General features: G+C 42.8%; 1 long non-coding RNA gene across 1 annotated transcript in view; it reads left to right on the top strand.

Moving 5' to 3' along the window:
• LOC125927513 (uncharacterized) overlaps positions 1-14,408 on the top strand; it is a 42,580-nt gene extending 28,172 nt beyond the window's left edge. Inside the window, exon 3 of the long non-coding RNA XR_007459357.1 lies at positions 12,158-14,408. This is a non-coding gene — a long non-coding RNA (uncharacterized LOC125927513). The remainder of the gene's footprint in view (positions 1-12,157) is intronic.
• The last annotated feature ends 436 nt before the right edge of the window (positions 14,409-14,844 follow it).

The raw sequence follows: 14,844 nt of genomic DNA, 5'->3' as shown, positions 1-14,844 counted from the left end.
TGTGCATTTCTAGAATAACACCACGTAGTGCCTTTGAAAAGAATATTCCGTATACAGGTGTAGTTGAAGAGTTGAATTGTTTAGTATTGCAAAATCCTTCCCAGTCAGCATGCACAACTGTTTTGAGTGCTGTGCTATTTTGTTAATTTGTGGGTACCTCCAGGACCACAAATTAAAACGCAAAGAAGATGTAAGAAAATGGAATTCAGGGGCACCTGGGTGGCTCAGCTGGTTAAGCGTCTGACTTCGGCTCAGGTCATGATCTCATGGTTCGTGAGTTTGAGCCCCACGTCGGGCTCTGTACTGACAGCTCAGAGCCTGGAGCCTGCTTCAGGTTCGGTGTCTCCCTCTCTCACTGTTCCTCCCCTGCCTGTGCTCTGTCTCTCAAAAATAAATAAACATTTAAAAAGTTAAAAAAAAAAAAAGGAAAATGGAGTTCAGCCCTCCTGAGAAATGATAGCTCAATAGGCAAAAATCTTTTATGCTCACGCTGAGCCGTAGGAGGGAGGATTTGACAAATTAACCAGCTTGGTATCTCTCTTACCTAAATATTCTCCCTGCCCACCAGGATGCATCGTCTTTAATGCCAGCCCCTGCCCAGCTCACACGCTGCAAGGCATTGTTCTCAGCCACCTTTTGTATTGAGAACAAAGGACAAACGCACAGGGGCTTAACCAGCATTGGTGGATGTTGAGAATTACAGATTGCTCTCTGCCATGCTGAGCACCAGATCCTGGGTGATCCAGGCACTGGTTATGTTCTTCAGGTGACTCATATTATCAGGGAAGTCTGGGGGGGAGATAAGGAAGGGCAACAATATCGTAGATATTGTTAGAATTGTTAGAATTCCTACAACACAGTAGCTCAAACGACTGAAATTTGCAAAACTTATGGATGATTTTGCCAAAGAAATCATGCTTCAGGCTATTGTAAGATCACTTAATTGTTGTATGGACAGAACTGATTTCACGTATATTTTCAAGTTGCAGTGTTAGCTTTAAATTTTAAAAATATGCTTATTTAGTAACATATTGGTATTATCAAGCATGATGACATTTACTTATTAATGTTCTAGAGTATGGCAAAACAAAATATTCTTGTTTATGCATTGGGGTGGGGGAAACATAAAGATCTTACAGAGACCCACGTAGACCAGCTATGCTGCTCATCCCAGGGTGACACATTTCTTTTCTTTTAAAAAATTTTTTTAAAACATTTTTAAAATTTATTTTTTAAAGGTTTTATTTCAATTCCAGTTATTTATTTACTGAGAGAGAGAGAGAGAGAATGTGGGAGGGGCAGAGAGGGTGAGAGAGAGAAATCCCAAGCAGGGTCCACGCTCTCAGCGCAGAGCCCGATGCAGGGGTCAAACTCACGAACCATGAGATCAAATCAAGAACCTGAGCTGAAATCAAGAGTCGGACGTTCAACCAACTGAGCCACCCAGGCGCCCTGACACTTCTCTTCTGATGGTCTTTTTGCTAGAGGTAGTTGGATTTTTTTTTTTTTAATTTTTTTTTCAACGTTTTTTATTTATTTTGGGGACAGAGAGAGACAGAGCATGAACGGGGGAGGGGCAGAGAGAGAGGGAGACACAGAATCGGAAACAGGCTCCAGGCTCCGAGCCATCAGCCCAGAGCCTGACGCGGGGCTCGAACTCACGGACCGCGAGATCGTGACCTGGCTGAAGTCGGACGCTTTAACCGACTGCGCCACCCAGGCGCCCCGGATTTTTTGTTATCTGATATACACACACATACACAGACACACATGCACACACTCCCTCTCTCCCTTCCTCCCTCCCTCTACCCTCAGTTTTCCAAATTATGCAATAACAGGAAGCAGAAATGACCAGAACTCACAATTCCAACTTTTGCTTAGCAAATTTACGGAAGGAAGTAAGAAAACAGGTGGGACCAGTCAAGGAACCGAGGCACACGGAGGTTAAGTGACTGTATTGGAAAGGACCGTCAAGGGAAATACGAAGAAAGCTTTTCTAGATTAACCCCCAAACCACTGTGATGCCTGTGGCAGCGTGGAATTCTGGAACTCTTCTTGTGACTTAGTCCATACGTGTAACCACATGTGCCACTCCATTGCGGACTCTGCCTGATGTGTGGTACTTGGCTTACCAACGGAAACCTCATCTTATCTAGATCTCTCTAGCAACGCCACTTCATTTGCATTTACTGGGAGCAGTCGATTTTTCCCCCTGGATTTTGGTGACTAAACAGATGGAACTTTTCAAAGCTCAGAACAGCCACTGGGCACAGGGCTGACCCAAGGTCAGTGTTCTGGTTGCTGTGCATCCTCTCTGAAAGGTGTCTGCTATTTCTTCCACTCCTTAGATTATTTTGCTTATTAGAGTCTGGCGTTCCCAGGGGGATCTGAGGGCGAGTGAGAACAAAAGCAAACAAGATGGCCTGAAAAACATTCCCTGTGCTTTTGACCTTCGAGGGACCTGCTAGGAAATGGAAAGCCTTTTGCTCTGCTTCCTGAGACAACTGTAGCAAAAGGAATTTTCAGCTGGGTATTATTTTTGGGAAGCGTTCAGATTTCTCTGAGCTGATTTTTTTCCCCCCTAACAGAACAGGAGTAAAGAAATCCAAAGATTATCTTAACAAAAATAGAGGCAATGCTACTCTGTCTGTCTCCCTGTGTGCTGAAGCAATTAGGTTAGGATAGTGTATTTATGTGAGTAGGCCCTTTCTCCAGACATGTTCAGAACTCAAAATGTTATGAAGATCTTTAATGCTATGATTTAAACCTAAAGACCTTTTCTGTAAGTTAGGAAAGAAAAAGAAGTAAGAAATGATTAGTACTTTTGTATAAGATAGCGACTCCGAATGCTAACATCGAATTCCACCCCACCTTGTGCCTCCAGTTCCTGAAAGAAGGGAATAAAACACAGTAATGAGCATCAATGCCACATTTCAGAAATGTTGAGGGGCGCCTGGGTGGCTCTGTCGGTTAAGGGGCCAACTTCAGCTCAGGTCATGATCTCACGGTTCGTGGGTTCAAGCCTCGCATCAGGCTCTGTGCCGACAGTGTGGAGCCTGCTTGGGATTCTCTCTGTCTCTCTGTCTCTCTCCCCCCACCTCTCTCTTTTTTATAAATAAATAAATAAATAAATAAATAAATAAATAAATGTATGTTGAAGAATTTCTACTGGACTATAGCAAGTAGTCCATCTTGAAGGAAGAGGTCCAGGATACCCTGACGTGCCTTCTCCCCAGGAAGCAGAGTTCTAGAAGAATTATAGGAGATCCTGGATCCCACTAATATGTTCTTTTTTTTAAATGTTTGTTTATTTTGAGAGGGAGGGAGAGAGAGAGCGTGAGCAAGAAGGGGCAGAGAGAGAGGGGAGAGAGAGAGTCCCAAGCAGGCTCTGCACTGCCAGTGCAGAACCCAACATAGGACTCAATCCCATGGACTGTGAGATCGTGACCTGAGCCAAAACCAAGAGTCAGACGCTTAACCAACTGAGCCACCCAGGCGCCACCCCCCCCACCCACACCCTCCACTCACTTAGGAAGAACATAAATGAAAGGTGAAAATAGACCTGGGTAATCACTACATTTGAAATCTCTTTTACCTTTAAAAAACAGTTGTACAGGAGGCCCATAGTTACAAGTGAGTCCCCTATGGGGAAGGGGAACCCTTTCTGAGAATAGGTACAGCAATAAAGGAGGCTATACCAGGGACTTGGGGCCCCCCAGGCTAGTCTCACGGGCCTCAGAGAAAGCTGGCCCAGGTGCATCATCAAACACTTGGGGTCACAGTGTCTGCTCATGAGCTGATAACCCTGAGCTCTTCCTTTTTCCCTGAGGTTGAGGGTCAAAGAGGCCTTGAAATTAAGATAGGAGAAGAGCATCTTAGCATCTGGTAGACAGGAGGAGATGGTGACAGGATCCCAAGAGAGTCATCATTTACCTTGTTTCAGGGCCTAATAAGATGCTTATCTCTCAATTTTCAAAGGTGGAAAGGCAGAAAAAACCAACAACACAGGAACCATTAAAATATTCTGTGACATGAAGAGAAGGGAACATAGCTCCCGAGGAAAACCTCTCTGCGGAATAAGAGTTGGGGAGGAAAAGAGGCCCCTGGGTGTCTCAGTTGGTTAAGCGTCCAATTTCGGCTCAGGTCATGATCTCACAGTTCATGAGTTCGAGCCCCATGTCGGGCTCTGTGACAGCTCAGAGCCTGGAACCTGCTTCACATTCTGTGTCTCCCTCTCTCTCTGCCCCTCCCCTGCTCACACTATGTCTCTCTCTCTCTCAAAAATAAATAAACATTGAAAACAAAATAAATAAACAAAACAAACAACAACACACACACAAAACCCTATTATATTAAGAATTAGAAGACTGCTTTTTTTGTTTTAACTATCCCAAACTAGTATCTTCAAAACTGCTTAGAGTATTCCCACTAATATTAGGTCAAAACTATCACCATTACTACTTAACATTGGTCCTCAAATTCCAGTTATTGCAAAGCAAGAAAAAGAAGTAAAGCGGGACTATTAGAAAGGTGTTGAATTTATTATTTGCACATCACATGATCATTTACATAAAAAACAAGTAAAGAGGTCAGTTATCAGTATATAAAAATCAATAGCTTTGAAGGGCACTGGGGTGGCTCCGTCGGTTAAGCGTCCCAATCTTAATTTCACCTCAGGTCATGATCTCATGGTTTGTGGGATTGAGCCCCATATCAGGCTCCAGAGCCTGCTTGGGATTCTCTTTCTCCCTCTGTCTCTGCCCCTCCCCTCTTCTCAAGCACACGCATAGTCTCTCTCAAAATAAATACACTTAAAAAAATTAACAGCTTCAAAATGTTAGTTTAAAAAACCCAGATTACATAAAATGGGTGTTATATAAATGTATTATACTAATAATAGCAACAAAAACATAAACAGAAAATGTCAAACCTTTAATGAAAGAGTATGCCTTGGGGGGAGGACTGGATATTGTCAAGAGGCTGTTCGCCTTGAATACATTTATAAATTTAATATAATTCCAATCAGAGTGACAAGGGGATTTTTATTTCGGAACTTGACAAGATATCTGGAAAAATAACCAAATAAAACACATTGACAGTCACCAAGAGCTGGGCTTGCGTGGCAGATCTTAAAATGTGTCCTAAAGCCTCAGTGACCCAGGCAGACTTGCCCGGGCAGCTCTGAAAGGTCAGACAGATTCTTGTGTGTGACACTCAACACACAAGTGCACACTAAGAAATCAACATGAGAAGGTGAAGGTGCTCACTTTTTAAATGAGCAGTTCACAGAAGAAAGATTGCAACTGGCCAATAAACAAATAGTTTTTGATGCAAAATAAAGCAGGATGTCATTGTTACCTACCTAACTGGAAAACAGGAAAGACTGTTGGTGAGGATGACTGTTGGGGAGATGAACCTTCCTGGACACTGCCGGGGAAGTGACCATGCCTGCCTGGCATCCCTGCCTTGTCTTCCTTTTTTTTAAATGTATTTGATTTATTTTGAGAAAGAGAGAAAGAGAGAGAGCCCTTGAGTGAGTGGGGGAGGGACAGAGAAGGGGAGAGAGAGAGAGAGAGAGAGAGAGAGAGAGAGAGAGAGAATATCCCAAGCAGGCTCTGCCTTGTCAGCACAGGACCCAACTCAGGGTTCCATCTCATGACCCGTGAGACCATGACCTGAGTCGAAATAAAGAGTCTGATGCTTGGCTAACGGAGCCACCCAGGCACCCCCCCCCCTCTTCTTTTGATAATGGTACTCTGATACTTCCATAAGGAACCACCAACTTTCTCTCATAGTCCACATGCTTTAGGTGGGGCTGATCCCACTCACCCCACCTCCACCCCAGGGATAAGCAAAAGACTCAGGTCAGTAAAGGACATAACTTTTGCTTTAAACACCAAGAAAGAAAGCTTCCACATAACTTTTGCTTTAAACATCAAGAAAGAAAGGTTGCTAAGGTGGTGGATTGTAGTTCAAGTTTACCTGGAGACAGTACCGCTCAGAGACAGAGCAAGACGATGTCCAGGCAGCATGGTTTGAGCCCCTGGATCCAGTCATTCCTGAAACAAGATGTACCTTCCTCACCCCCAAGGTCCTAGCCATGTGGGCCAATGCCTTCCTTTTGCTGTTGTTACTCAGTTAGGTTCCACTTAGCTTTTTGTCACTTGTAAGACTCTAATACACCTATCGATCCTGCAATTCCCTTTCTAGGAAATGGGCTAGGGAAATAATCAGATGTGTGCTCAAAGTTTAATGTCTAACGGTATTTTATCACAGAGTTATTTATAAAAGCAAAAAATTAGAAACAACAGGACATTGATCAAATAAATTATAGTATATCTATAAGATAAAAGACACAACAATTAAAAATAATGATTTAGGAAGTTAGTTAAGGAAGTATTTTTAGGATATGTGCAGTCAGTAATTCTTTTCTTTGTGCTTATATGTTCATCTCCATTTTTTCTTAATGAGCAAATATTTCTATAATTAGGAGGGTAAAAACAAAAGTATGTATTTTTTAATTTTATTTTTAATTTTTTAAAATTTACATCCAAATTAGTTAGCATATAGTGCAATAATGATTTCAGGAGTAGATTCCTTAGTGCCCCTTACCCATTTAGCCCATCCCCCCTCCCACAACCCCTCCAGTAACCCTCAGTTTGTTCTCCATATTTATGAGTCTCTTCTGTTTTGTCCCCCTCCCTGTTTTTATATTATTTTTGTTTCCCTTCCCTTAGGTTCATCTGTTTTTTCTCCTAAAGTCCTCATGTGAGTGAAGTCATAGGATTTTTGTCTTTCTCTGACTAATTTCACTTAGCATAATACCCTCCAGTTCCATCCACGTAGTTGCAAATGGCAAGATTTCATTCTTTCTGATTGCCGAGTAATACTCGAGTAATGTCGAGTAATATATAATTGTATATATATACCACATCTTCTTTATCCATTCATCCATTGATGGACATTTGGGCTCTTTCCATACTTTGTCTGTTGTTGATAGTGCTGCTATAAACATGGGAGTGCATGTGTCCCTTCGAAACAGCACACCTGTATCCCTTGGGTAAATACCTAGTAGTGCAATTGCTGGGTTGTAGGGCAGTTCTATTTTTAGTTTTTTGAGGCACCTCCATACTGTTTTCCATAGTGGCTGCACCAGCTTGCTTTCCCAAAAGTATGTATGTTTTTAAAAATCCATGATTAGAGAAAATTATACATACCATTGATTTATCCATCTTTTTTTTTTTTTTCCCATCATCATATCTTTTACTTCTACTCAATCTCCCCTGGTGATTTTATGTTAATTCTTAAAATTTATTTATTTTTTTAAATGTTTATTTTTGAGAGAGAGAGAGAGAGAGAGAGAGGAAGAGGCAGAGATAAGGAGACAGAGGATCTGAAGCAGGCTCCCCACTGTCAGCCCAGAGCTGAATGCGGGGTTCGAACTCACAAACCGTGAGATCATGACCTGAGCTGAAGTGAGATGCTTAACCAAATGAGCCACCCAGGCGCCCCTCCCTGGTGATTTTTTAACCCACCTTACTGGGTAATATCGTTCCGAAGAATGGGGACTGTTATTTCTATGTTCAATGCAGTTGCTAGCCCATTGTGGACATTTAACAAAATAACATGTAATTGTACCTGGCAAGTACTCCCTTCAGGAATTTTGTTGTGATATTAGGGTCAAAGTGGTGAAGCAAAACCCATCCAAGACATCCAAGAAAGCTCAGGCCTTCCACCTCCCTTACCTCTCTTACCGAACTTCCCCTTCCCAGCGAAGTGTTTATCTCGACCCAACACACCTGATTTTTTTTGTGTATATTCAGCCCCAGAGATTGGGTGGATGTGGACTGATAATGAGGGCAAGGTGTCCTCTACTCTTATCATTTTATTTATTTTTATCTCTATGAAAATCGGATGCTATACAATCCTGTTTTTTTATCAGCAGCAACCTCAGTTGTGTCCGGAGGTTGTCGTCATGAGCATCCATGCCCAGTAAAGCCTGGGGGTCTCTCTTAGCAAAAGAACACTCTGAACTAGTTTCCTACAACCGTGCTATCCTCTGTGGTAGCCACAAGCCACATATGGTACTTAAATTTAAATTAAGTAGGGGGCGCCTGGTTAGTGTGGTCAGTTAAGCAGTGGGCTTGATTTCAGCTCAGGTCATGATCCCAGGATCGAACCCTGCTTCAGGTTCTGTACTGGGCATGAAGCCTGCTTAAGATTCTCTCTCTCTCTTTCTCTCTGCCCCTCTCCCCTGCTTGCACTCTCTCTTTCTCTTTTAAACAAATAAATGAATAAATAAATTTAAATTAAGTAAAATAAAATGAAATAAAAATTCAATCCCTCAGTCACACTAGCCACACTACCAGGGCTCCATAGCCACACCTAGCTGGGGATTCCATATAAGATGACTTAGACACAAAACATTTTAAGCATCCCAGAAAAATCCTGTGACTGTGTTGGTCTAGAAAATCCCTATGCTCTCCCACCTAATGGAATTTAAAACAAAGGAAACTAGTTCTTAGGATACCATGTTAGCCATGAGCAGAGATTGTAAATATCCCTCTTCCGGGCAGGACAAGAGGGAAATTCCTTTGTGTTAAACTTTCTGTACTCAACTGACTTTGGAGGCGTAGGGATCTTTATCAGAATTTGTTTTAGAAGGAAGACAAGAATTAAAAAAAAATCTTCTAAGTCAGAGAGGATTTTTTTTTTGCTAGGATTCTTTGCTCTTTTCCATTTTAATCCAGTCTATTTGGGGATCCCAAAAGTTGATTTGATGGATTAGCTTTCTGGAACAACAAGGGTCACACTATTTTCTCAGGCCCTCTGCCTACTGGTTACTTCTCCAGAGTGTCAACAATCTCTTTTCTTGTTTATTGGATATTGTTTTTAACCACTGACAAAGATCAACAATTTAATAGGACTGCTGATGAAAGTTATAAACTGTTACAATCTCTATGGAGAGCAATTTGGTCTTTCTATCAAAGTTACAAATGCACATGGCCTTTGACCCAGGAATTCCCCTTCATGAATTTATCCCACAGACCTACTCATGCAGCAAAAATGACATCTGTGCCAGGTTATTCACTGCTGCACTATTTAGAAACTTTGGAACAACCTACATGCCCATGAATAGGGATCTGCTTAAATACGCTATGTCATTCATATAACAGAATACTGTGAACATACATACCATACAAAAGGGTGGAAAAGCTCTTTATGTGCTAGCTGGGAACCATTTCAAAGATCTATTGTTAGGTGAAGAATAACACGCCATTATTTGTGTTTTTGAAAAGGTATAGAGTAGAGGAAGGATGTACAGAATATTTACGTGTGTGGAGAAGAGTGCCAAAAGCACTTTGCCAAACCTGATAACTTTGACTGACTTCATGGTCTAGCAAGGCCCTGGGGCCTGAAGAATGACAGGATTTTAATGGGACATCCCCTCACAAATATGAGGTTCTGAAGGTCTACCCCTCTCTGAGAGAGGAGGGAAATGGGGAGCTGTAGGGGGTGAGGGGTGAGAAGGAAACTTTAAGGACATGTACTGAGGTACCATTTCAGTATTGTATCATGTGGATCAATTGTCGATTAGAAAATATATTTAAAGGGGCGCGTGGGTGGCTCAGTTGGTTAAGCATCCAACTCTTGATTTTGACTCAGGTCATGATCTCATGATTGGTGAGATCGAGCCCTGAGTCAGGCTCTGTGCTGACAGTGTAGAGCCTGCTTGAGAATCTCTGTCTCTCTTTCTCTCTGCCCCTCCCCTGCATGCGCGTGCTCTCTCTCTCTCTCTCTTGCAAAAATAAGTGAACTTAAAAAATTAGGAAATATAATTTAAAATAGAAAAACATTGAGTTTTCCAAAAGACTCCCTCACCTTAAACCTTTCTTTCACAGTTTTTGTTAACTGATAAATTGGGAGTTAGAGGAATGGCTTTCATGTCTGGTAACATGACAGACTGGGTAACCCTACTGAGTCTCCCTCTGAGAACGGCTAATTATGACAGATGAAATATGAGACGTGTCTTCTTGAATGTATCTGTGATCTGGGAAGAAGTAAACAATCCCTGGACAAGGACCAGAGAAGAGTGCCAAAGGCACTTTGCCAGACCTGATAACTTTGACTGACTTCATGGCCTAGCAAGGCCCTGGGGCCTGCAGAATGTCAAGATTTTAATGGGACATCCCCTCACAAATATGAGGTTCTGAAGGCCCACCCCTCAGGGAAGAGATAAATTTAAAATACCACCCCCCACACACACACACAACAAATAAAATACAACAAAACAAAATAAAATAAAATACCACCCTCACCTCCAGCAGTCTACAAAGAAAGTAGCCTTTTTCTTTTTTAATGTTTATTTATTTATTTGAGAGAGAGAGAGAGATACAATGCAGGTGAGGAGCAGAGAGAGAGGGGGAGACAGAGTATCCAAAATGGGCTCTGCACTGACAGCAGCGAGCCCAACCTGGGGCTCCAACTCATGAACCATGACATCATAACCTGAGCTGAAGTTGGATGCTCAACGGACTGAGCCACCCAGGTGCCCCGAAAGTAGCCTATCTTAAATCTTGGCACGGAGAATGGGGGGAACTCCTTCTCTACCTCCATCCACAAGAAATCTTAAACCCAAGCTGGTTCCACACAGGCTGCAGCCTGAACTTCAGAACCTCAAGGTGAGGATGTACAGTGGTCCCTGGAAGATAATGTTCTCTAGTGCCTGACAGAATCAAGCACAGACCCTTTCTGGAAGAACCCACTTTTATCTTTGGACTCAAAGAATTTCTACAGAAAAGGGAGATGAAGGGGCACCTGGGTGGCTCAGTTGGTTAAGCGTCTGACTTCGGCTCAGATCATGAGCTCGCAGTTTGTGAGTCTGAGCCCTGAGTTGGGCTCTGTGTTGATGGCTCAGAACCTGGAGCCTGCTTCAGATTCTGTGTCTCCCTCTCTGTCTGCCCCTCCCCTGCTGGCACTCTGTCTCTCTCTCTCAAATATAAATAAACATTAAAAAAAATTTTTTTTAAGAAAAGAAAAGGGAGATGAAAATTGAGAAGATTAGTAAACACTCAAGGAAACAAGGCATCACAAACAGGAGCTCACAGAACCCAAATGTAGAATCCGACTTGCAAAATCACCAGATATTGAAATGATCAGAGCTGGAACATTCGAGAAATAAAAGAGAGACTTCAAACTCTGAGTAAAGAGCGAAGGGTTTTAAAAAAGAACCAGGGTTGGGGTGCCTGGGTGGCTCAGTTGGTTGAGCGTCGGACTTCGGCTCAGGTCATGATCTCGCGGTTGTGAGTTCAAGCCCCCATCAGGCTCTGTGCTGACAGTTCAGAGCCTAGAGCCTGCTTCAGATTCTGTGTCTCCCTCTCTTTCTCTCTGCTCCTCCCCAGCTCGCGTTCACACACACTCTCTCTCTCTCTCTCTAAAAACAAAAACAAAACAAAACAAAACAAACAAACAAACAAACAAAAAAAAAAACACGTAAAAAAGCATCAGGGAAGCCTGGGTGGCTCAGTTGGTTAAGCCTCCAACTTCGGCTCCGGTCATGTCACGGCTGGTGGGTTCGAGTTCCTGGTTGGGCTCTCTATTGTCGGCGCGGAGCCAGTTCAGCTCTTTGATCCTTTGTCTCCCTCTCTCTGCCCTTCCCCCCTTGTGTGCTCTCTCTCTCTCTCTCTCTCTCTAAGCATTAAAAAAAATTTTTTTTCAGAAAGAACCAAAGAGAGCTCATAAAAGTAAAATATATTTACGTATGCGCGAATTCCAATGGAAGTTTGTTCTCACACAGCCAATGAAGCATGTGCTTGCCCACCAGAGCTCTGTGTGGGGCAAACACTGTAAGTTGCCCACCCAACAGAACCCAGCTTTACCTGGGCATCAGGGGATCTTAGCTTCCTTCCGGGGAGCCACGCCTCCTCTCCAGCCCCAGGGCCTGAATCCTGATTGGTCAAACTCTAAACCAATCCCGGTTGTCTGTTCTTTTTGCCGGTGGTTGATAGGCAAAGGGTTGTGAAACCATTCTAGGCGTTAAGATACGAGGGGGAGTCGGCTGGGGGCTTTGGGAAAAGAAAGTAGCCTTTTCTGCCTCTGTAAAGAGATAAATGGAGAAACACAGCGCTCTTCTAACTCTAGCCATTGCTGTCTGCAGTGTGAAGCACGGAGCTACAGCAGCCATCTTAGGACCGTGTGGGGAGCTGGCCTAGAAGGACAAACCAGTACTCTGAAGGTAAGGTGGCAAGAACCTGAGCCCTTAGTGACTCAATTTTGCTGGTCAATTAACTAACTGGAATCATCTGACCTCCAGAATTCTTGCTATACGAGATGATTCCTTTCACAGTTGTGTACGCCGTTTTGAGTTGGGCTTTCAGTGATTTGCATCAGGAGGCTTCTCGAGGGACAGCCCACACTCTCGCACTGCGACACACACCTGGGGCAGCAGATCAAACCCAAACAAGAGGAGCAGGGACTAAATTCACAACCAGTTGGCCGCTCCCCTGGATCTTGTAGAAAAACTGTGGTTGGCCTCTCCCCAACTTCCAGAGGACAAGGGTCCAGGGGCAATGGGATGTGGTCTGGCACTTAGGAACTGAAGAAGAGTATCTGCTTTACACCGAGAGTTCAGCTTTTGACGTCATTCGTGTAGTTACTCATTACAAGTGTGTAGACACTAGGTAGGATGTAAGGACAAACAGCGCTGTAGAACAAACAGGGTGCATCTTCTGGGGCCCCTCCCTTCCACGCTCACCAATCCCCTTGTTGGTGCCAACCCCACCCCTCTCCACAGGTACCGGTCCCTCTTGCAGACTCTTTGACAGGAGGTAGAATTCTGTACCATCTGAGAGTTTGTGTGTGGGCCGGATCAGGCCCAGCGTGGACCTTGCACACTAAAAAATCAGAGTGAGCTCTTAAACAGCACCCTTCTGCTTTGGGGTGGACTCTATTCCCTAGCCTATTCCACACCCACTCGGAACCTAAAGAAGGGCTGGAGTCAGACTGTCCTACAGAAATCCATTGATTCATTCAAAGAGGAGCTCACCATGCCCTATTTAAACCTCTGTGGTTTTTTAGAAGTTTTTATTTAAATACCAGTTAGTAAACCTACAGTGTAATATTAGTTTCAGACGTACAATATAGTGATTCAACACTTCTATACATTACTCAGTGCTCGTCACAACAAGTGCACTCCTTAATCCCGCCACCTATTTCACCCATCCCCCCATCCACTTCCCTTCTGGTAACCATCAGTTTATATTTAAGAGTTTGTTTCTCTACAGTTAGGAGTTTGTTTCTTGGTTTGCCTCTCTCTCTGTCCCTCTTTCTCTTTTTTTACCCCTTATTCATTTTAAACCTCTATGATGTTGCACATTCTATTTACTCTCCTTGCTCACCTGCCGAGCTCATACTCACTCTTCAAGGCCAGCTGAAATATCATCTCCTCCATGAAGCCACCATAATTCCCAGTCTCTCTTCACACCATTATCCCTCCTTGACAAAAGAGATCACCTCTTTCTCCACACTCCCAGCATGCTTTGGACACATCTTTGTTCACTTGGTATTGAAAATCATTTGCTTGTGTGTGTGCATTTCTCTCTCACACATTGCTACTCTAATATGAGTATACATATGACTGAGAAAACTGTAATTTCAAAAAGATTAAAATAAGCCCTTTATGAGGACATATAACAAACTCCTACAATCAACAATAAAAATAACAAATACCCAATTAAAAATGTGCAAAGGACCTAAATCAACATTTCTCCAAAGGAGATATAAAAATGGCCAATTGCACATGAAAAGATGCTCAATTATCATTAGTCATCAGCAAAACCACAATGAAATGCCACTTCATACTCACTTGGATGGAAAAAAACTGATAATAACAAGTGTTGGTGAAGATGTGGAGGAACTGGAACCCTCACAAACAGCTGGTGGGAATGTAAAACAGGGTAGCCACTTGGAAAACAGTCTGGCATTCCTCCAAAAGTTAAACATAGAGTTACCACATGAATCAGCAATTCCACTCCTAGATACATACCTACTAGAAAGGCAAACATGTCTACACAAAAACCTGTACATGAATCTTCATAGCATCATTACTCATAAGAGCCAAAAAGTAGAAACAGCCCAAATGTCCATCAACTAATGAATGGATCAACAAAATGTAGTATATCCATATGATGGAATATTTGGCAATAAAAAGGAATGAAGTATTGATTCATGCCACAGCATGGATGAACCTTGAAAACATTATGCTTGGGACTCTTGGGTGGCTCAGTCAGCTGAGAATCCAACTCTTGATCTCAGCTCAGGTCATGATCTCATGGTTCATGGGTTTCAGCCCTGCATCAGGTTCTGTGTTGGCAGTGCAGAGCCTGCTTGGGATTCTGTCTCTCCCTCTCTCTGCCCCACCCCTCTCATGCTCTCTCTCTCGAAATAAATAAATAAAAACTTAAAAAAATAAAATAAACCCACCACATTATGCTTAATTGAAAGTAGCCGATCACATGAAACCACTTATTGTAGGATTCCTTTTCTTTTCTTTCTTTTTTCTTTTCTTTTCTTTTCTTTTTTCTTTTCTTTTTCTTTCTTTCTTTCTTTCTTTTTTTTTTGGGGGGGGGGGGGTATAGGATTCCAAATATCCAGAATAGTAAATCCATAGAGACAGGAAGTACATTAGTAGTTGCCTAGGACTGAAGAGGTGGGGGTGGGAACAGGATGGGGAGTGCTAACAGGCATAGTGTTTCTTTTTTGGGTGATGAAATTGTCCTAAAATTGATTGTAATGATGTTTGCACAACTCTTAAATATTGTAAAAACCATTGAACTGTACACTTTA

Source organism: Panthera uncia, chromosome E1 (assembly GCF_023721935.1).
Source record: "Panthera uncia isolate 11264 chromosome E1, Puncia_PCG_1.0, whole genome shotgun sequence".
NCBI classification, from domain to species: Eukaryota; Metazoa; Chordata; class Mammalia; order Carnivora; family Felidae; genus Panthera; species Panthera uncia.
Note: the sequence above shows the minus strand (reverse complement) of the source record. Positions and strands in the feature narration are given on the sequence as shown.